Here is a 23,819-nt window from a genome sequence, read left to right as displayed (position 1 = left end):
TTCCCTAGTGCTCCTTATTCCCCTGTAGGCACTAGTCCCTCAGTGTCCCCATGGGGCCCCTCTCTGGGACTTGGGCAGGGAGTGGAGGAGGCAGCACACTCCTGTGTGTTGAGGGCAGACAATGCGCAAGGGCCCCACAAACAGGATCGACTTCCATCCTTCCTTCTTCCCTGGGGGGAGCCCACCTCCATTACAGAAGAGAGACATTTGGGGGTCAAATGGTTTCAGTAATTCCCATGTCACACAAGCAATAAGGGCTACACCTGGTTTTTATTCAAAGATATAATTTATATACCATAAAATTTGCCCTTTTTAAAGTAAAATTCAGTGGTTTGCAGTAGATTTACAATGATGTGCAACCATTACTACTATCTAATTTGAGAACATTTTCACCCTCCTAAAAAGAAACCCCATTCCCATTAGTAATCGCTTATCACCTCCAGCACTAGGCAACTACTAATTTATTTTCTGTCTCTGTGGATTTGCCCATCCCGTAGTTTTCACATAAATGGAATCATACAGTATATGGTTTTTTGTGACCGGTTTCTTTCACTTAGCATAGTATTTTTAAGGTTTATCCATGTTGTAGCAAGGATCACTAGTTTCTTTTTTCTAAGAAAAATTATACTTTTAAATTAAAAAAATATTTGTTATAAAGTTCAAATATCATGTTGCAGGAAGTTAGAGATTAAAAAAGGAAATACCAGTTATCATCTATGAGATAGGCCAAAATCTGAAATTGTTACAATACTCTATGCTGATGAGGCTGTAGGAAACCACCATTCAAGTGCTGTTGGGGCAAGGATGATGAACTGGCTCATTCCTGTTTGAGGGGAATTTGGTAATATCCATTGAAATGACAAGTTCCATTTGTAGAAATTTGAACTATAGATATATCAGCACATACATGAAATAATAAATGTTTCAATATCATTTGTTATAGTAAAAGACAGGAAACCAGTTTATAGTCCACTACCAGTGAATTGGTTAAATAAATGACGGTACATCCAGACACTGGAATACCCTAAAGCTGTAAAAATGAATGTGGAAGTTCCATAAATACCGATATGGAATGTTCTCTCTGATACAGTCATACTTGAAAGAACAAGGTGAAGAACACTATGCGTGGAACGTTATGTTTTGTAAAGGAAGGAAACAAAATAGAATGTATATATTCAATACTTTATATGTATAGAGAAACCCTGGGAAGGTAACAAGAAGTTAACAATATTGCTTACTTATTTGGTGGAAAAGGAGAGAACATTATGACTGGGAAGGAGCTGGGAAAGACTTCTGGCAACACATACATAAGCCTGTGCTGTACTAGGCAAAATTCTAAAACCTCCCTCCAGTCCAATCTAGATACTGTTGTGAAGGGACTTTGCTGATGGAATTAAGGTTGCAAATCATCTGATCTTAAAGTAGGGAGACTTTCCCAGAATATCTGGATGGGCCCAGTGGAATCACATGAGCCCAGTGGAATCACATGAGCCCTTAAAGGCAGGAGAGGAAGGAAGAGGAATCAATCAGAAAGATGAGGGAAGGAGTGAGAGTCAATGTTGCTGGAGGGGCCCAAGGAGAAAGCCAAAAAAAAAAAAAAGAAAGTGCTGGCAGGGGCTAGGAGCAAAGTGCTCCAATTAACAGCCAGCAAGGAAAATAGGGACCCCAGTCATACAACAACAAGGAATCTAATTAGCCAACAACTGACTGAATAAGCTTGGAAGAAGATTCTCCCCACAGCCTCCTGAGGAGAGCCCAGGAGGCTGACACCTAGATTTCATTCAGCCTTCCGAGCCTCTTAGCAGACAAATTAGCCAAGCCAACTTGCACTTCTGATCTACAGAGCTAGGAGATTTTGTGTTGTTTTAAGCTGCTGTGTTCATGGTAACATATTACAGCAGTGATAGGAAACAAATATATTACTGTGGTACTTGTCTTTTTATTATAAATGAAGATTTCAAGTTAATAAAAATCAAAATATACCTCAGTAACACAGTTGAAAATAAAGTCAACTTTCCAGGAGCATAACTATCTGGTCAAAAGTTCATGGTAGTTTTCTTTGTTTTGTGTGCCTACATTTAAATGTTTTTAGTCTGAAATTGCAATTTTGATAAAAAAAATTCCCTGGGCAGAAAGTCTGTCTCGTAAAACCTAAATGCGGACTTATTTTGCCCAGGCTCTTTGTCTCCTAAATCTACAGTCCTCTTTAAAGCCTAAAATGCCAGGATATAAACACAGTTTCTTTAATTCTTAGAAAGCCAGTTAAAACTGCTACAATTAAATTGATAGACACTAAAGAGACAAGCACTTGGCTTAACAGAGAATGTCTGCCTCGTCTAATTGAAATGTCTAAAGGTTAAACCTGCACTTTGTCTAACCTTTAACTACATGATTCTTCCCTTTAGTATTGGGTATATTCCAGAACGTTGCTAAAGGAGTTTATTGTTCTTACATGGGAAAAATGATCAAATACGTGATCTTTAATACAGAATTAAGATGAAAATTCTAAGGACACCATTTCTCTTTATTATCATTTAGCTTTTTATAACTAAAAACTTTTTATGAAAACAAAGACCGTCCAAAGTTAACTACCTTCTGTGAGAAAAAGCAAAAATAAATTTCCTTTCTAATTTGTTGGAAAGGTTAAATTCTCACTGTTGAGAAAAATCTACCAATTAATCTCATTGTTAGATAGAGTCTACTTCTTTTCAAAACTATTTCTCCTCTTCTAAGACCTGTGTCTACTTTTTGCTACTCACTGCTGGCCAATGTCTGTTTAATGGCTCTCAATCATGGTGACTTTACCCCCTGGAGCACATTTGGCAGGGTGTGGAAATAGTTTTGGTTGTCATAACTGGGGGATTCTACTGGCGTCTAGTGGGTAGAGGGCAGGGATGCTGCTGTGTATCCTGCAGTGCGCACGGCCGCCCCCAAATGTCAATAGTGCCGAGGCTGGAAAACCCTGGCTTAGATGTATCTACAATGATGAGTATATAACGAGTAAGATTTGAGTTTCTTCATTTATGAGTAGTGAAAGTCACGTTAGTACAGAATTGGAAAGGAAAAAAGAAGGAAGGGAGGAAGGAGGGAAGGAAGGAAGGAAGGAAGGAAGGAAGGAAGGAAGGAAGAAAGAAAGGAAGGGAAGAAGGGGAGGTTGGTTCATTTTTCCAATGTTTCCCAATAATTGAACTGGGTATCATTTGAAATTTAAATTTATTAAAGGAAAGTAAAATTAATTCTAGTTCCTCAATCACACCAGACACATTTAAAGGAATCGATGGTCACATATGGCAAGTAATTACTAGGTTGGAAGCATGAATTGAGGCAGTATTCCTGGGACACAGGTAACATTTAATACATAGGAACAAAGGAAGGGGGAAGGGAGAGGGGGAGGAAGGAGGGAGGGAGGGAGACAGTTAACAAATGTCCACATCAAGGAAAAGAAAAGATGAAGCAAGAACCAGTGACCAGAGAGATGAGAAAACAAGGAGAATGGAGCATCACAAAGATCATGAGATGGTTCTAAGGAAGACGTGGTCAGCAAGGTCGACTGCTATGAGGCAGCAGGGCTGAGTGATCGCTAAAGAAAGGCTACGATTCTCATACTAGTACAGCAGGAGACCCCAACACACATAATTTATTTTAAAAAAATTGCATGTTTATTCCTACATGTTTAAACTTCAGTCACTTGAAAATACTCTCCATTGGGTGCAATACACCTATCGAGATATTTTTCCACTGCTCAAAACAGTTTTTCAACTCGATTTTGATGCCTTTTACTACTTCTGCTGTTTTTTGTTTCACTTCTTGCACATCTGCAAAACGTTTCCCTTTGAGGACTGTTTTCATCCAGAGAAACAAAAAAAGTTGCTTGGGGTGAGATTGGGTGAATAGGGAGAGTGGGGCGCAGTGGTCATGTTGGTTTTTTTGGTCAAAAACCGCTGAACACTCAGTTCGCTGTGGGCAGGTGTGCTCATAAATCACTCATCATGAAACAGGCAAAGGCAATGAAAGAGTCTTTTAAAAAATTTCACTGGAGCTGAATGCAGCCCCTCACAACAACGCCAGCTGGTGCACTGATACAGATGGGCTCCTAGGACACTCTCCTACGGGGAAGCCCACACTACAAGGGGCCCACCGTCCAGATGGTAATTCTGGTCCTTTTTTTTGGTCCCCCCTCATATATCATGGGTGACGTCCAATATATATGCTTTAAGTTGAACTTTAAGAACTCAAGGCTTGAGGGAATAGCAACAGATATTTGTTTTTATTTATGTTTGTTTTGTCTTCCTGTTGTTTTGTATTCAATAGAAAAAAAATGGAGAGTGTGGTTACACTGACATAATGACCACCAAGCAGTTTCAAAACTATGATTGTGCTAAAAATCCTCCTTTGAAATAAGTAGAATTTCAAATAACAACTTTTGAAAATATTCACAATTTCAAGCAATCACATGTAAAGAGGCATTTACCATATACGATGTTGAAGTGAAGTGTGACTTTGAAGAGCAGCAATGGAAGAATTAGGAAAGATCGACAACAGCAAAAACGTGTCATTAGAGACCAAGGCTAAGATCATCTACCTCTTTGTATTCCCAATCACTATGGGCAGCTACAAAACTTGAACAGTGAAGAAGGCTGATAGGAAAAAAAATGATTCATTTGAAATATGGTGTTGAATGAGAACTCTATAGATACCCTGGACTGTCAGGAAGATGAACAAATAAAAGGGTCCTAGAGAAAATTAAATCTGAAACATCGCTGGAGGCAAAAATGACCAAACTGAAGTTGTCCTACTTCATGCACATCAGGAGAAGGGAGGGTTCTTTGGAAAAGACAGTAATGCTGGGAAAAATAGAGAGCACGCAGCGGGAGAATAGAAGACCAAAGATGAGACAGGTTGACCCCATTAAAAAAGCCATAGGAATGTGTCTACAGGAGCTGAGCAGGGCTGTTGAGGACAGGACATTGTGGACGTCACTCATTCATAGGGTCACCAGGAATCAGAGCCAACTCAATGTCAGGTAACAACAATACAAACTGTCTCACGAAAAAGATAAAGAAATAATCCAGTATGAACAAGATACCCCTCCCTCCTCGTTCTGTTATAGCCATTTGTAAAGTTCAATTCATGGAATATCCAAGAAGCAAAGGACAATTCAATATAAACAATGTCAAGTGGGGTGAGGGGAATGTGGAAAGAGGGAGAGAGTTTTGGTTAATTGGTGTCTGACATGAAGACAATCAATCAGTTAAATCAGTGATTTTAAACAAGTGTGCTACAAGAATTTTTACAACATGTAATACCTGACTATTTAGTCCAGGGCACTGACCTCTTTTCCCTTAGATTGTCAAATTTTAAAAACTGACAAGAGCCAACACAATAATATCCATCCAGTGTGAATGAACCAAAACTATACCTATTTTTTCTCAGATAAGCAAAAAATATATGTTTGGTGTGCTACAGAATTTTGGCAATTAGTTTGTGTACGATGAAAAAGGTTGCAAATCGCTGGGTAAACTGAAGTGTTTCTTTTCTGAATTGTACAGAGAGCTTAAATTTGATTTTCCCATTTGAAACCAAAATGGATTTGACATAACAACTATATCTTTGAATAAACCGTAAGAAATAATATATGTGACTGCCTGCTTTCTCTATCCTGGACTGTTGGTTGCCATGCTGAACTGTGAACTATCACCCCAGGCCTGAAAAACCATTCCTTTACAAGGAATCCACACAGCCCTTAGGGGCATTTCCTGTGGCCCCTTGAAATGGATTTGAAAGCTGGAAGGTCACTATAGAGCAGCAGACACAGTCACACAAGAAATCCTCCCATGTGGAAAGTGCAGACACAGGAAACAATAGAGCTCAGGTTTCTAGGAAGGAGCCCTTTCATAGAGTCTCTAACAAGGGAACACTTTTTCTCAGACCCTTCAGACAATATGGTTCTAGCCTTCTCTTGGCTTTGGGTTAGAGAATCTGGTTGAGTAATAACTAACAGGTACCATAATGCATTCACTCTCTTTCAAGTCTCTGACACGCCAGCTTGGGGTCTTGAATTGAAGCCCAGTGCCATATCCATTTCAGCCTCTGTAGGTTGGTTAGCTTTGTCCTGGGTCACAGTGTCTAATCCTGAATAGGTTTACATGAAGGGGTATGGGTAGATTAGCATATCTTTGTAATTACTGGAAAATAAATAAAGACAGCATCCTTTTGATGTGAGGCCTGGAGTACCCTCCATGTAAATGGAGAACATTCTATTAGTTTTGGTGATAAAAGTAGATATTACGTAGAAGACATTCACATAAACAATCCTACTTTCAGTTTATTAGCACTTGAGTTGGCTACTCCCACCACACTATGCTCTCCCACTGGTTCTGCAAGTCAACAGTCCTCAAGTCAGTCCATCAAGATCCCTCTTATCCCCCTTCAGGCCTTTGACTTGACACACACTTCTCCTCTGTTTCTCTAAATCCCTCCCCATCCACCACCTTTTCCAACATCTCAGAAGGACACCACAGGATCCTGGCATTTAACCTGTGAAAAGTTGCCAGGCCTAACTGTATCAATGCCCCTACTGAATGCTCATACAATGAAATGATAGTTTTGTATGAAAAACCCCACTGCTTTTGTAAAGGCTGAGATAATACTCATTACATCAATATAGAGCAAGAGAAAGGAGCTCAGATTTAATCTGTTTTAATCTCAGTTATTTCCTAATATAAAAGACTGTAGGCCTTTTCACATTCTTTTGGAAGGATTAGTGAAGGCAAACATGAATAACAAATTGACATTTCTCAGTTCTGGAAGAGCCAAAAGCAATACAAAAAGAAGGCAGACAGATCAAATTTCTGAACAGAATTATTTTTCTAAGCCGAGTTTAAAAGTTAACATTAGGAACAAATGTTAAACAGCTCCGCACAGTTATTTTTCTTTACCTGGAGCACATTTTGCCCAACAGTTAAACCAACAAGTTAGAAAGACACATTTTGATGCTATAGAGGGAAAGAACATTATGTGACACGCATAAGAGAATTTTTTTAAAAAAGAGTACCTTGGATAACAATTTTTATATCCCTCTAGTCATTTCATTGTCTGAGATATTGCAAAACCAATGGTATCATTTTTCTAGTGAAGGATAAGTTGATTCCCATCAATTCATTGAATATTAATTAGTGTAAAAGGAGATTTTGAAATAATCTACTTTGGCCTCTTCACTTCATAAATGAGGAAGGCAAGATCCGGAAAGAGTCTCCAAGCCATCCAGTGTCACAAAACCAGAGATCAATGACAATTCAGCACTAGGACCTTGGTTTTCTGATGACTCATCCAATGGCCTTTTCATTTATCATTGCCCTGGTCCTGCAGAACGTTATATTTTATTGTTGTATAGCATTGATTTTCTCCTCCATGATAACCCCATTCCAATTTGCTTTAGTGTATCTTGACTCAAAATAGCAAGAAAAAATTGATTCCTATGGCTCTACTTGTCCTAATACCCCCACTAAGTCATCAAGAAATTCTACAAAGGTCAGGCCTACCCGAGCCCTTTGATAGCAATTCATATTTGACTAGCAGGATTATAAAATAAAAAGATCCCTAAGTGACTAGTTTCATGATGGGAATATGGATCCGAACGCACTCCACCCACACCCTCAATCCTAGACATGGACTTTAGTCCGAATCAGGGTTTCTCAACCTCAGCACTATTGACATTTGGTATCAGATGATGCCTTGCTGTCGAGGGTTGTCCTGTGCATTGTAAGATGCTTAGCAGCATCTCTGAATTCTACCCACTGGAGACCAGTAACACTGCATCCCTAAGTTGTGACAACCAAAAATGTCTTCAGACATTCCAGATGTCCCTTCAAGGGGCAAGATCACCCGAGATTGAGGACCACTGGTCTAAATCCTTCAGCACCTCTGTATACCTTGACACAAAATAGGAACAAAAGCAGAGATGAAAAGTAGGATAAGAAGGAATTCACTGGCACCTCTGACTATGAACCTTCCTTGGCTCTAAAGCCATTTAAATGTTTTGGTGAAAAAGACGAAAGTTGTTTTAACCAACCATATGCCTTTCCTCACTCCCACCACACTTTTGCCTTCAAGTGTGTTCTTGTGACCATTAAAATAGAGCCTGCCTGTTTGTAATTATATTACTATTCTGTAGAAAATTTCAGAAAGAGTCAAGTGGTGCATTTCCAACCTCAAATTCTCTTTCTCCTCTTCTCCCTTCCTTAGGCAGAAGTTTGGAGGGAGGGAAGGGATGGGAGAAGAAGGCTTCATATGCTCAGCTCTGACCTCGTTCTGATGCCTGCACTCAGCACCAACCTCTCAGATCTCCAGGACTTGCCAAGCAAACCTTCACACATCACCTTGGCCCTGCCCCAACTTCATGCCACAAGGTCCTCATTTACTCAGCATTTTCACCCAACACCACAGAACTTCGGTGAAAGATAACACCAAAGATAACACCACTCCACAATAGTGATGTGGGAGTGGGAATAGGGAAGAGGTAAATCCCCATTCTTACTCAAAATGAGTTGTGATCTTTTATTCATAGCTTGGGTTACTGCCCTAAATATGCCAATGATGGCCGAGCCATAGAAATGTAATAGAAATGTTTAATAGGTGTGCTTCTTATATAATTTCTCCTCTGGCTTTTATAGAGTGAGATATGATCAGCAAAATGCTCAAATCTGAAGTATAAAGCTCTATGAATTTTTACATATGTATACATTCAGGCAACTGCTTCTCAGATCAAGATCTAGAACATTTCCATCACCGGAAAATTTCTCTTCCTCTACCCAGGTAATATTCGCCCCTCACCTCCCAAAACAAGCAATATTCAGTGTCTATCAGTGAAAACTGGCTTTGCCCATGTTTAGCATGTATTTAAAATGCACGCTATGAGGAAAAAACCCAATTACATAAATCATTATACCAATAACATCATTAAAAATAACTAACAAATACTGAGTGTTGATTATGTGCCAGGTTCTAGGTCAAATGCTTTACTTGGATTTTTCTTTCCATTTAGTCCTAATAATACCTCTCAAATAGACATATAATCATTCCAATTTACAAAGACATTCAAGGTCAGAGGGCATAAAAAATTTACCCAAGGTCCAGCAGAGCTAGGACCTGGACCAAGTTTATCAAACTTTGTTTAATGTTCTCCGTAAATTCATGAGGTTTAATAGGAAAGTACATAGACTTTTTAGAGCTTGACCACAGAGGTGCATTCAATCCCTCATCTAACGAGGAAACTGTAGGCAAGTTGAATGAAACATCAAGTAAGACTCTTTATCTTTGTGTAAGATGTAGATGTAACTTTGCAAAACAAAGCACTACATAATAATCATTAAATTGTTACCATCACTCCAAACTTTCATCTGATTATAATAAATGAGTATCAAATAAATTTTTGAGTTGCAAAAAATAAAATACGTAACATGTACTCTTTGTACGCATTTCTTCCACAGAATGTGTTTCTAAAGTTCACACATATAATCTTGTGTGTCAATGGTTTGTTCTTTTTTGTTGTTATGAAGTAGTCTATTACACAAATATACCACAAACCCTGTTAATGGATATTTGTAGGGTTTTTAAAAAATATTTTGGGACTATTATGAATAGCACTGCAAAGAAAACATGTATAAGCCTTTGTTTGGATAGGTGTATTTGTTTCCCTGGGGTGTATAACTAGGAGTGAAATTCTAATATTAACAAAGAGAAAATACCAATCATTAAACCTAATTTTTATATCAACATAAAGACTTGAAGGGTACAATGGTAACCACTCATTTATTTTATATAAAGTAAAAACAGATGAACCATTTTTATTAACAAATCAGGAACGATATACTAGCACAGCTAACAGAAAGGTGAACCTAGAATTTGTCCTAAAATAGAAACTTTTTATAGTGAAAGAACATTATTAATATTTGCATTGGGACCATTTAATGAAGACTTCCTTGAGAAAACTGAGTCTTAGGGTCACTGAAGCTAACTCTGCCTGAGAAGATGAACGCTAGGGCCAGATACCTAATGTCAACTTCACAATTAACTTCTTTTTACCTTGGTCAACTTGTTTAAGTCTTTGTCTTTAATCATGACATTGGTCAGAAGCTTCTTCACTAAAACTTTATAAATACTCCATAAAGGGCAAGTCATAAATACTAAACCTCAAAGCCAATAGAACTGTCCAGGGAGGACTGAGCGCTGGAATGCAGAATCCCAGGGCTGAGACATACGCTTTCAAGAGCTTGGCTGTACCCTCATCTAAAGTGCCACTCAATTTATGAGGTTCTCTCTTCCCTTTCATTTTCTCTTCTAGTTCTGAATCCATTCTGGCTTAAAATTCGTTTAGGCTAGCCACATATGCTCTATGTTATCTCACGGAAGAGAAGTGAACTACAGATTCCATCAGAGGTTGAGACACAGTAGGCAGTATCTCTTTTTCATGCTTTAGTCACTGGACTTATGGTGTGATGAGAATCCCAGAAGCACAATGTGACAGCACCTGAAATCTTCGCTAAATCAAATAGCATGAAATTGTTTCATCCAGCTGACTCTCAACATTGGATGGAGGGGGACTGGAGTTACTCGTGGAAGCTAATGTTTTTAGCCTTATGTGGGATAACAATGATGCTTTTTATTTCTACCATGTTTAAAAGCTTGAAAGCAACCCTACACAATAACCATAAAGTTGCAATGCCTTTTGAATATAAGGGACTGCCAGTTTTTACAGGCATTTAAAGACATTTGTCTTTCACTCACCTGTAAGTGGAACCTAATCAACAAAACAAACAAGCAAGCAAAATATAACCAGAGACATGGAAATAAAGAACAAACTGGCAGTAACCAGGGTGGATGGGGCGAGGGTTAATGGCAGAAAATAGGGGAAGGTCCATCAAGGGAACACGTACTAAGCACACATGGACAAAGCCAAAGGCGGTAGGTTCAAGGGTGGGAGGCAGGAATGGTTCAAGGGTGGGGGACCATGGTGGGGTGAAAATGGAGACAAGTGTACTTGAAAAACAGTAATAAAAAAAATAAAAAAATAAAACTACATTTGTCAAAAATCAGAGATAGAAAATTCAAAACTGATATACCATCTCTTGAAAAGGAAACAATATATACTGGCTACATTTACAAAATTCCCAGGTTCACTGCATTGAAATGAGGAGTTGCATAGAAAGAGTAAATTTAGGTGGAATGATGATCTGAGATTAAGGACATTGTGTTTCCTACTGCGGAAAGCGGCCATTCCAAATGAATGAATTGGAGAGTCATAGCCTATTACAGAAGTTTAGGTTAGAAAAAGGACTAGAAATATAGGATAAGATTAGAAAACTAAAATAACATTTATAACAAAAATTTCTTTTGGACAAATCCTTATTTTATAAAATCATTATTATCTTAATGCTAAGTTCATATTTTCTAACAAAGTTTAAAACATTTTTGGCTAAGTCTGTATCTTCTAGCTGATGTAAAAAATTAACCAATGTGGTCACATTTTTATATTTTAATAACATCTGTACCTACACTAAATGTCCAGTGAAATACTCAGGGGCATCTATCCCAGAGAGATGAAAATTTATGTCCATATATAAATGTGCACAAAACATTCATAGCAGCTTTACTGTAATAGTCAACAAGTGGAAACCCAAATATCCATCAACTGATGAGCAGATAAACAAACGGGTATGTTCATACTGTGGAATACCACTTAACAATAAAAACTGAAACATGCAACAATTTAGATGACTCTCCAGATAATTATCTAATTTCAAAAGCCCACGTACTAGATGATTATATTTATGAAAAATTGTCAAACTAGGTAAATTATAGAGGTGGGGAACAGACTATTGGTTGCCAATGGTTAGATATGGTGAGGGTCAGTGGCATGAGCGGCATGAAGGACCCTGGTGGTCACGGAACAGTTCTGTATCATAATTGTGGTGGTGGTGGTGGTTACACAATTTATAAATGTGATAGAATGAAACTATACACACACTGAACCAATGTCAATTTCATGACTTTGACACTGATGTGTATAAGATATCACCACTGGAGGAAACGGTATAGGTATGGTATTATCTCTGAATTATTTTTTACAGCTCCCTGTAAATCTAATTATTTCAAAGTCATTTTTAAGTATATTTTATTGATTATGCTATTACAGTTGACCCATTTTTTCTCCCTTTATCCCCGTCCACCCAGCAACCCCCCCTTAGTTCATGTCCATGGGTTATACATATAAGTTCTTTGGCTTCTCCATTTCCCATACTATTCTTAACCTCCCATGTCTATTTTGTGCCTACCAATTATGCTTCTTATTCCCTGTACCTTTTCCACCCATTCTTCCACCCTTTCCTGCTGATAACCCTCCATGTGATCTCCATTTCTGTGATTCTGTTCCTGTTCTAGTTGTTTGCTTAGTTTGTTTGTTCTTTTTTTTAGGTTCAGTTGTTGATAGTTATGAGTTTGTTGTGATTTTACTGTTCATAGTTTTTGATCTTCTTTTTCTTAGATATGTCCCTTTAACATTTCATATAATAAGGGCTGGGTGATGATGAACTCTTTTACCTTATCTGGGAAGCACTTTATCTGCCCTTCCATTCTAAATGATAGCTTTGCTGGATAGAGTCATCTTGGATGTAGGTCCTTGCTTCTCATGACTTCAAATAGTTCTTTCCAGCCCCTTCTTGCCTGCAAGGTTTCTTTTGAGAAATCAGCTGAGAGTCTTTATGGGAACTCCTTTGTAGGTAACTGTCTCCTTTTGTTTTGCTGCTTTTAAGATTCTCTCCTTATCTTTAATCTTGGGTGATTTAATTATGATATGTTCTTGGTGTGTTTCTCCTTGGATCCGACTTATTTGGGACTCTGAGCTTCTTAGACTTGCATGTCTAGTTCCTTTGCCAGATTGGGGAACTTTTCCTTCATTATTTTTTCAAGTAAGTTTTCAATTTCTTGCTCTTCCTCTTCTCCTTCTGGCACCCCTATGATTCAGATGTTGTAATGTTTAAGGTTGTCCCAGAAGTTACTCAGCTTCTCCTCATATTTTTGCATTCTTGTTTCTTCATTCTGTTCTGCTTGAATGTTTATTTCTTCCCTTTGTTCCAAATCATTGATTTGAGTCCTAGTTTCCTTACTTTCACTGTTGGTTCCCTGAATATTTTCCTTTATTTCACTTTGAATAGCCTTCACTTCTTCCTTTATTTTGCAACCATACTCAATCATTTCTGTGAGCATCCTGACTTCCAATGTTTTGAAATCTGCATCTGATAGGTTGGCTATCTCTCCTCATCACTTAGTTCTTTTTCTGGAGTTTTTATCTGTTCTCAAAGTCATTTTTTTCTATATCTGTATACACTCACTCACTGACTCACTCATGAGGCTTGCCCCCTACCTTTTCAGGGTCATTGCCTCCTGGAAAAAAATCCTTCCTAACATGAATTTTCCTAAGTAAAAAAAAAATCACAGTGAATAGAAATTATTGTTACAAATTTCTGACACTCAAATTAAACCTATTTATGCTAAAGCAAAGTCAAGTCACATTAAAATGAATCCAATCATGTCATTATGTAACATGAGCTGTTATAACATGACATAAGAAGGACATGGTCTTTTAATTCCTCACTAACACGGTTGTCTATCTGTATACATTCCACTCTTTCTTAGCAGTTAGGTAGTGTTCATAGAAGCCTGTAGTTGTAGCACATACATTTGACACTTACTGTTTAAGTAATTGCACAATTAGTTAAAAAATAAAAAGAATAACAATGATAAAACTATCAGTAACAATAAAGATAGTGCCTGAAATTATCATTATCCCGAACTAGGAAACCAGGCATTTTCTTGGAGGAAGAGACAGCAGGAAGCATCAGCTACCATGTGTCCACTCTCCTTCCATGGTACACAGCTGCCTGGAAGGCAGGGTGAATCTAGCCCAGCCTTCCTGATTACCAAGAAATACCCATAAATGTAGGTAGGAGTATTAGACTAAACTCCCCTGAAAAGTCCAATTCTTGCAAACTGAATGAACTGAATGACATAAATTGGAAGAAGGCTAAAATGGCACATACTGAAATCTCCATGGAAACTGGCAACTAGGTATTAAAATTATAAGGAAATTTGTTTCTCATATTTTAAAAATATTTTCAATGTTCATATTTTCTTTATAAAATAATTTAAATACATATAGATACATATATATCCACATATCCACACACACATGTATGCATGTATATATGAATGCATATACACCTATAAATGCTCTCCAGGGGTCCTTGATCTAAGGTCAAATTGTAGGAAACACTTCTGCTCCCTCTAGATCCCCGAGGTCATTTTCACTTTTTCTGGGCCATCTCCCTTGGTTTGGGGACATTTTCACCTCCAGGGACTGCATCCACAACTGCCCTTGGGCTACAGGAGCACCTTTGGCTGCACTACATCCTGGGACTTAACCCTTCGCTCATAACTAACATAAAGGGTAGTGCAGATCCCTTGCACCAGGGGAGGTGGCAAGCTCTGAGGTTCTTCTTCAGAGCTACTCTATGGAAGAGGGTGGAACTTTGCTTCACACCACATCCCTGCTTGGCTTTTGCCTTGCTGCCTGCTTGCCCTGTTCTCTTAAGCTGCTTCATCTGGAAGCATGTTCTTAACCACTTACATGTAAATCCTCATTTGAGAATTTCTGGGGAGCAAAGTAAAAAGAAACCTTTTTTTCACATTAAATTTTTCTGAAGTCAAGGAGTATCTTACAACTACCGTGAACATTTAATTCAGCTTTTATTCCTGAAAAATCTATTATTAAATAGATGTTGCAGCTTATAACTGAGGACATCTAAGACTGTAAGTTGTGTGAGGGCAAGGTGGGACTATTTTACTCCCCAGTGTGCACCTAATGTCTCAAGCATTGCTGCGAACATATTTTACTCAATCGTTTTTTGTGGACTAAAATATAGTTTTATAATTTTTCTTGTATTATAATTCAAATCATGAGTTTCCCTGATGGTAGGGCATAAATCATGTCTGTATGTACATCTTTCATAATATTTAACATGAAGTCTTGCCCAAATTCAGCATCAACAAATGTTGACTATAATTAGAACACAGATGCAGAGAATTTTGCAGAGGGAAAGACCAATTTAAACCAGGAAAAGCAGAAAACAGAGAACAAAAGAAAGGGAAAAGAAGAGACTGAGAAGAGGGAAAACAACAGACTAGAGAGGGTGATCACTAATGAGAAATGTGAAGCGGTAGGTGCAGGTCAACTTCCAAGTGAAAACAAAGAAGAGATTACAAAACAATAATGGCTGCAAATAAGATGTGAGCAAGAGGCATCTGATTTACGTTGATTTTAAGTGGGGAAGGTGCATGCATTTTTCAAGACCAGCAAGTTAAGATCTGAAGTAGATCTTCCATAGTGTGCAAAATTCTCCATCCAGCTATGGGCAGGTAATAAGAAGTGCCGTAACACAATGGTTTGCACAGATCACCACAACACCAGGGATTTCCAGACACGATCACAACATGGAAAGACTCCAAAAGACAAGCTGGAAAAGCTTGCCATCTATATTCTTTGGGCCAACCAATGAGCACTCAAATGCCCTTCCATCTGTCCTCCCCCAAGGCTACTATCAGGACTGAGTCACTCCTCTCTAGTATCCTTTCGAGACAGCCAAGCAGACACAGGAGTGCTATTTGCAGTTCGGTGAGGACCTGATCAAAGGTAAGGTGACTTTTGAAGCTGTCCTGCATTAAGAGGTGTCTAGATAAAACAATAGAGTAGAGGAACAAAAATATACTGTTTCAGTGGAAGCAAAAGTATCGTTATCTGTGTTTGTATTAAAGCACATATGTGTCCATGTGTGCTGTGATGTGTCTAATCACAGTTGGCAAGTAATACTGTGGAATTTGCTGAGTTAAGAGAGTCGATGTCATTGGGAGGGAATGAACTCAATTAAAGGATGTAATGCTTCCTTTGATACACAGAGTTCAAGTCATCCCCATGAGTCTCCTCTTTTACCTAGGATGTCCAAACTCACCATGGAAGGGGCAGGAAGGAAGGAAAAAGTGAAGGAGACAGGAAATACAGGGCAAGGGAGACATAACAATCTGAAATAAAAATTCATAATCTATTGAGGATGGGAATGGGAGAGGTGCAGGTAGGGACAAGGCCTCAGCTGCACCCCGCCCCACTTCCTGCCCACTCAGGAAGAAGGAAGCAGGAAGAAGAGCATTGGAGCATTAGCCTGTCCTACCCAGGGACTCCTGCCATCTATCCCCACCAGGCCTATCTCTATCTCTCAGGGTCATTGCTTTTACCCAGGCTCTGTCTGGAGACCAGGCAGCCTACTCAGCCCAGCTCATTTTGTGCACAGGTCTCTATATCCTCGTCTGAGAAGACCCAGCCATTGGCACGGCAAATGTGGCTAGAGAAAGTAATGAGGCAACGTTAAGGGAAATGAGCAGAGAAGTGATGTCACCTAAGAAGAGATGCCTTGCAACTGGAACCCCTAAATTAGTGGTTCTCAACCAGGGACATTTTTGCATGCACCACCAGGCAACATTGGGTGATGTCTGGAGACACCTTTGGTTGTCACAATTGGGGGCGGGGACACAGTTGGTTTTTAGTGAGTAGAAGCCAGAGATGTTGCTAAATATCCTATAATGCATAGGACAGCCTCCAATAGGCAAGAATTATGTGACCCAAAATTTCACTAGTGCCATGGTTGAGAAACCTGGGCCTAAAAAAAGCCGCTCCTAAAGGTCAGCTTGATGAAGCAGAAGCAGCCAGATTACATGGCCAAGGACAGAGTTGGACAGAGCCAGGCACAGGGCATCTCTGGACTTCAGAGGACTTCCAACTCAAGGTGAAGAACAAACAGAAACTCAGAATCACACAGTTGAACTGTCCAGGACTTTGCAGATAGAATCCAGAGCCTGCCTCTGCCCAGACACATGAGCTCAGGCAATTATTGTTCCTCAGCCTCAGTTACTCCATCTACAAGACCAGAGTCCTAACACCTCTAAGGGAATCTGCAAGGGTTAAAGCAGATAGTGAACACGAAGCAGTTCTCAGCAGGCACTGAACAAAGAGCACTTTCTTCCACTTTTCTTGCTCTGGATCATTTCTAAAATGAACATCATAGGAACATCAGAGTGGTAGAGGGAGGAAGGGAACAGTCCAATGACTTTCCCACAGCCTGACACTTTCAGGGTTTCTTGATCTTCCCTCATTTTTCTTTTTTTCTTTCTCTTCTACCTTCTTTTGAGAATCGAAATTTCTCATCCATCAGTGATCACAGAGTCAGGCAGAGGCTTGAGCTACAACTCTTTTTCACCTGTGACTCAAGAAGATACAGTAGGGTGAACTCACCGGGGATCTACACACAAAGGAGACCAAGAAGCCTCTTGGAAAAGCAGTCGTCCAAAGAGAACAAAGGGTCAACAGCAAAAGTGTGTTTCAGAAGCAACAGGTGAGCCTTCAGAGAAAGGGGTCATTCTGAGTACAACATAGGTTCTGTATTAGAACTGCCCCCCTTCTTCGGTCACTGTTGGTTCACCCTGAGTCTCTGGACAATGAAACTCATAAATATCTACTAAAACCCAAAATGTTTCAGCAAAATTGACAAGGGATACTGAAGCACAAAGAATAAGAGGGTGTGTAATTGTGGAGGAAGACCTGGCATTGCTGGAGGTACTGATGGCACTGGCTGCTTCATTCTGATGGCGACATGGTAGCCCCTATCCACACTCTTGACAGAAGGCACTGGTTTCAGCTGCAGCACCGATGCCCTTGAGAGACATCAGCAGTGGAAGTAGTTCCTTTGGGACCACTGGGAGCAATCAAATTCCTCCCCACAGAGGCCTAGAGCACGGGAGGAGAGAGGACATGCGCTTACCCAGTACCAGAGACACATTATGAGAGTATGGGGTACATCCTCTGGGAATCCCCAGTACGCTGGGGGGACAACTCAAGCAGTGGAGGCAGAGCAGCCAGAGAAACAAAGATGCTTGTCACTGAAATCTTTTCCTTTTTTGCACAGATATAATATAGTTTGATAACTTTCTGACTAATTAATATTCATTTTAGAAAGGTTGGAAACTTCAACAACAAAAAAGAAAAATGGCAATTGTCAATCATGCCACTGCTCAGAGATGACCACTGTTGGGCTTGCAATGCATTTCCTTTGCTCTCTGTCTTTGCTAGGGATATGTTCACGTAGTTTGGAATATATTGGATGTCCATTTCCCTGCCTCTCCTTTCTTGAGGGGTTTTTTTTGCTCAATCCCTTCACCTTTTTCACCTAGCCCCCTACCTCCCTTCCCTTCTGAAAATTGGCAGTCCATTCTCTATCCATCAGTCTGTTTCTATTTTGTTTGTTAGTTTATTTCGTTCATTAGATTCCACATATGAGTGCCTGTCTTTTTCTCCAGCTCACACTGAGGTAGTCTTCCCGGGAAGACTTGCCATGGCCCTTGCCCCCCCAGCTCCAGTGGAGGGTAGGGAGTGGAGTTACTAGTCTTATAACTTAGCTGATCCCCAATTGGTACTTATCACTGTATTCTCAATTCCCTGCTTCAGATTAGAAAATACATTTAAGTCAAATTCTCTCCCTTAGGGTGAGGGAAAGTGAAGCTGAAGTAGCTTGACTTGCCTTGCAGCGCACGAGGAGACAAAGGTGGGCCCAGGATCCGTCCCTCACCCGTCCCTCACCCAGACAATCACCGCGGAATCAGACAGCAGGATACATACAGTGAAAACAAAGACCTAAGGATGAAATAAAAACTTAGCTCTCTGTGATATATTAGAGGAATGTAAAATATTAGACCTAAGGCATTCACACTGAATCTCTTACATTCCATTATTCATATCTGAAACTCTTTTTCTTGTTCCTGTCTTTTGTTTTTTTCGACAGGATGTTAATTCTAAATCAAGATTGTAAACCTAAACCATTTAAAATATATGCATGCTTAGCAAAAACATCCTAAGGTTTAAGAACCGTTATTGAAATTAGATTTTTCAATTCCATTCAATAAACATGTATTAAACATCAGCCCCAGAGTCTCCAACTCCATTTATTTGTAGGTACGAAAGGCCCCCAAGAGGAGAGCCAATTCTAGCCCAATCCCAATTAATCCAGCCTCTAACCATTAATAAACATTTTCATCTAGTGCTCCCTATATGTTAGGGCACTGTGCAGAGAGCTGTTTGAACTCTGCATCTAATAGGCCTACAATCCACACACATTTCCCTCTTTACTACAGACAAGAAATATTTCACTTTGCTCTTAACTCTCTTTCATGTATAAATGTATAACTCTCCCATATAAACATACAAGTACATTTTACATATACATGATGATAAATGGTACCTAAAAAGGACTTCAATGTTGGGCAGGATGGGAAATATTAGGGACCATGGCAACCCAGAGTGCTCATGGTCCATATAAAGACGACAGTCACTATTGATCCTAGCTGACTGGTGCCTGTGCGTTCGTGGGGCCAGGACCCAGTTTTTCAAAAAACACAAAAATATGAACTTTTAATTAAAATGTCCTTTTTCTAAAAATTCGTATTTTAAAGATACCGTGTGGGTCAAACAAAAAATGATTAAACTGAGGAATATACTCTTACACATTATCGAGAGTACATAAATTGGCTCAACCCCTAATGGAGGGCAATTTGGAAACATCTGTCAAATTTAAAAATGTACTTTCTTTTTAAGTCAGATATTTCAGCCCTAAGTATTTATCCCGTAGAGGTCCTCTCGCATGTGGAATAATGTGTGTGCACTGTTCACTGCAGCAGAATAATATTATTATGGTTATTATTATTAAGGGTGTCACTTAAGCAAATCCTATGCATGGCCACCAACATAGGGCTAAGTAAATTGCAGCACGCCCGTACAGGAGGGTTCTGTGTTGTTGCTTAAAAATTAAATAGAGTGCCAGGTTAAAAAAAACAAGGTGCAGAACACTATATAAGTATGCGACCATTTGTGTAAAAAAATTAAAATGACGTATATAATTGTCTATGCTTCAAGGTGGCCAAGGAGCCACTGAATCTCCCTCAAACTTGCAGGAAAGAAAAAAGTCTGTATAACTGGATTCAGGGCTTTTAACCACTCTGCCATGGCTTTTGACAGTCATCAGGAGCACCAGTTACCCCCTACCATTATCTTCCAGTCCATTTGCAGATGGGCACTCCGATTTCTCATTTTGGCTATGATCATCAGACTTTACCATTTCTATGTCTGTGGGTGGGATTCTACCACTAGCCTTCCCTGGACACTCCCTCCTTTGCCACTAAATACTGCCTGGAACATGGAGAGCCCACCCAGAATGAGCCTTTCCTTTGCCATGCCTCTGTAGGCATCAAGGAATGAGCTATTCTCTCCCTCTTCTGAACCAAGTCCTTCCATGGCCTAATTAGAGAACAAATCCCAGGTGGCAGGAGTATTAATTACACTGAGCACAAGAACCTCATCACTTATATGGTCAAATAAATCTTGCAAATGTTGCATATACTTGCATATTCGTAAGCATGCTAGCATTATAATGACTCCAAAGACTCCGAAGCATAGAAAGATGGTCGCCCTTTGTACTGCACAGTTGCCCAAGATTATTTGACTAATGATTCTTCCCTGTTTTCATTGTATGCCTATGAACGTTGTGCAAAATCAGTGTTGCACTTGGGAAAATCTATTCTAACCTTTCTAACCTATGTCCAACTTTTATTTTTTCCCCAGCTTGCCCTTTATCGGAGAGACTCCAGCAATACCGTCCTTTAAAGGGTAAAGGGGGTCAACTATATGAGGATGGAAGATGTAACTTCGGGTGGTGGGTACACAATGCAAGATACAGATGTAGCATAGAACTGCACGCCTGAAACCTATGTAATGTCACCCCCAATAAATTTAATTAAAAAAAAAAAGAGAGACTTCATAGACCTTCCCAAAGAAAGACACAAGGGTTATTACCAACCACAAAAAAGAGACTCAATAGAAGAGGGAGAGAAACCCAATAAGGAGGAAAAATTAAATGTCTGTCTAATTCTCTAACTTGATGATTACGTTCATTTCAGCCTAAGAAAATGAAACTATTGTGGAAAGCAGTAAGTCAGAAGCCAGGAGGCAAGCAGGCAGGTGAACAGCCAGGAATGTTGAAGGTTAGAGCAGGCGATGGGTCATAAATCTGGAGCTCAGAGAACATAATATGCCTGAAAGGAGGTCAAGGTCAATGGTTCCACTCTGGAAATCCCATAAGAAATCATTAAAAAGCCACTGGACTGAGATGGCTAGAGACTCTTTCCCAACAGAAGCTTCCAAGATCACTACTTCAGGTTTGATTGATGAGATTCCTGAGAGACAACACGACTGTGTGTGTTGTACATCCAAGGGGAGCCATTAAGATGGCAGACACTGTAGGTTTGTATATTTATTGCCATAATTTTTGGCAGACTTTTTCTAGCAAAATTTTTATTTTATGACAATATAGAAACAGATTATATTTCTAACGCATGCAAAGGTGCCAACAGGAACTAGTAACAGCCCTTCCTTAAAGGTCTACATAGTCCTCAGAAGGCCATGGGGTGGGTGGCAGAATGTCAGCTGTTCGAAATCAGGGGACCTGCATCCTACACCTGGCTCCACCGGACATGGGCTTCACCTTTCTAGGTCTGAAGTACTCATCGGCTACATGAATATTCAAGAAACTTCCTCACCTCTTATTTTTCATGCATACTGTTGGTTCTTCCTGGAATGCTCACCCTTTACTCACCACAAGGCTGACCCTCCAAATCCTTCAGGTCTCAGCATAAAGGCCAAATATTGTGGAAGGCTTTCACTTCTACCATGGCTACGTCCCCTACTGAAAGCTTCCGTAGATGATCTATCATCCGCCATCATAATTCAAATCACATTTTACCATAATTATTTATTTCAGTGTTTGTCTTTCCCAGAAGACTTTAAACAGCACTAGGCTGGGAAACACCCTCTTGTTCAGGGCTGCCTCTTCAGGGCGAGCATAGAGTACGAATTCAGTATTTGTGAGATAAAGACATGAATGATCTCAAATTTCCTATGAAACCAACAAGTCTCATTTTGAAAGATTTTTTCTGGATCAAATTTGTTAAAGTAAACCAAATTCACTTGTCTCCTGGCTTAATAAAATCAATTTTAAATCCTCACTTCTTATCTTTACCTATTCTTCTAAAAATAAAGTATTTTACAGGTACAAATATATTCCTGTAAAGTTGTATATGTTTTGACTATATGAAAATTTGTCTCTATTTTAATTATACTCAGCAACTCAAATGGAATGGAATCACTTTATAAACAAACACACACTCTCATCCCAGTTTACCTATTTAGTAAATTCAAATTAATTAGAACTTGAGAGGAGTGGGAGGAGATTTCAGGAAAGCTCTTATTATTGGCATGGAAATACGTCAATCACTTTTCTCAGTGAAAACGCAAGATAAAGGACAGCAGAAGTGTTTTATTTGCATGAGGCCCCCTACAGCCTTATTCCTTGCTCTCTCTGAGGACTCTGGGTTTGGTGGTCATATCATGTGAAACCAGAAACGACCCTAAGCAGAAAGGAGTAGAAAGGTGAGACCACCTGCCTTATTGGGAGCGGGGGCAGTGTTTAATGCAGAGGGCATGTATCTGTGCAGGGGGGAGAATTCACCACCAGAGAGGCAGGAAGCTCAGCACAGGCATGTGCTTAGAAGCCCAGACTGAAGCTGGACTACGTGGATTCAAATGCTAGCTCTGCCCTCACTACCTGGGGACAGTTGTATCAGTTAGCCTCATGGCGCCTAGACCCCTCATCTGTAAAATGGGAATAGTTTTGGTAACTACATCCTAGAATTGTCACACGGGTAAAATGCTTTGATGCATTAAAGTGCCTATAAAACTGCCTACCACGCTAAGTGATAAGCATATGTCAGATATGACTTTTATTACATTCAGTTGTCTATTCATGGGTGGGGCTGCTTTGGGGAGGTACAGAATACACAAAGGCTCTCCAGCCTAGTCCGAGGCAACTGAGAAAAACTGAAATGGCAAAACTGCTCTGGATGGGGGAGCCCAGAAGATCTGAGACTGAGATCATTTAGAGGTCAGACTATAATTCCCTGGGATTCTCCAAATTCTCTGACTTTGGTGTGGGCAGGGACAACAAGGGAGAAGAAAGACAGAATGAAGGCACCAGTTAACACGGGCAGGATGACAGAATGAGGGGACAACAGTCAAGAAGCAGAGATGGGAAGTGCCAGGAGATAATCATTTGCCTACCAGGACAACGTCTGTCGGCCTTTCTTCTTTAGACGCCTTCTGGAACAGGATGGGGGGCGGCTTATGGTAGGAGAAGTCCAGAGCCCAAAACCTGTATAATTGTCCTCCAGTTCTTTAACTCAACAGGAAAAATCTCATTGGACAATACAGAGGTGCTGAGCTGGAAAATAAAAAATTAAGTTTCTCCATCAATAATTAATTTATTTAGCCTATTGTTCTCACTTTATATTTCTGTAGCATTTTCTGCTACTAAATATCACAAACTAATTTTCACCTAAAATTGTAAAAAACCTTTACACCTTTGAATTTAGAGACTACAGATTCATCACGAAGTTGTCAGGATATACACACACACACATATACATATACATACATACACCTCTCTCAAGAGGTCATCTAGAAGAGACAGACATGATCATTAACTTCATTTATAACAGTCTGTCTATTCTAATCTGGTTGTTTCTTTTCACAAAGCATCTGTGACGTTGCTGAAACTTGT

At 39.6% G+C, this 23,819-nt stretch overlaps 1 long non-coding RNA gene across 1 annotated transcript in view; it reads right to left on the bottom strand.

The window, feature by feature from the left end:
- The window catches only part of LOC123480693 (uncharacterized), a 143,776-nt gene extending 120,324 nt beyond the window's left edge, over positions 1–23,452 (bottom strand). The window contains exons 1-2 of the long non-coding RNA XR_006656770.3: positions 23,321–23,452; positions 18,674–18,790 (exon numbers count right to left, since the gene is read on the bottom strand). This is a non-coding gene — a long non-coding RNA (uncharacterized lncRNA). The remainder of the gene's footprint in view (positions 1–18,673; positions 18,791–23,320) is intronic.
- Between the last annotated feature and the right edge of the window lie 367 nt (positions 23,453–23,819).

Source organism: Desmodus rotundus, chromosome X (assembly GCF_022682495.2).
Source record: "Desmodus rotundus isolate HL8 chromosome X, HLdesRot8A.1, whole genome shotgun sequence".
NCBI classification, from domain to species: Eukaryota; Metazoa; Chordata; class Mammalia; order Chiroptera; family Phyllostomidae; genus Desmodus; species Desmodus rotundus.
This window is presented reverse-complemented; position numbering and strand designations above follow the sequence as displayed.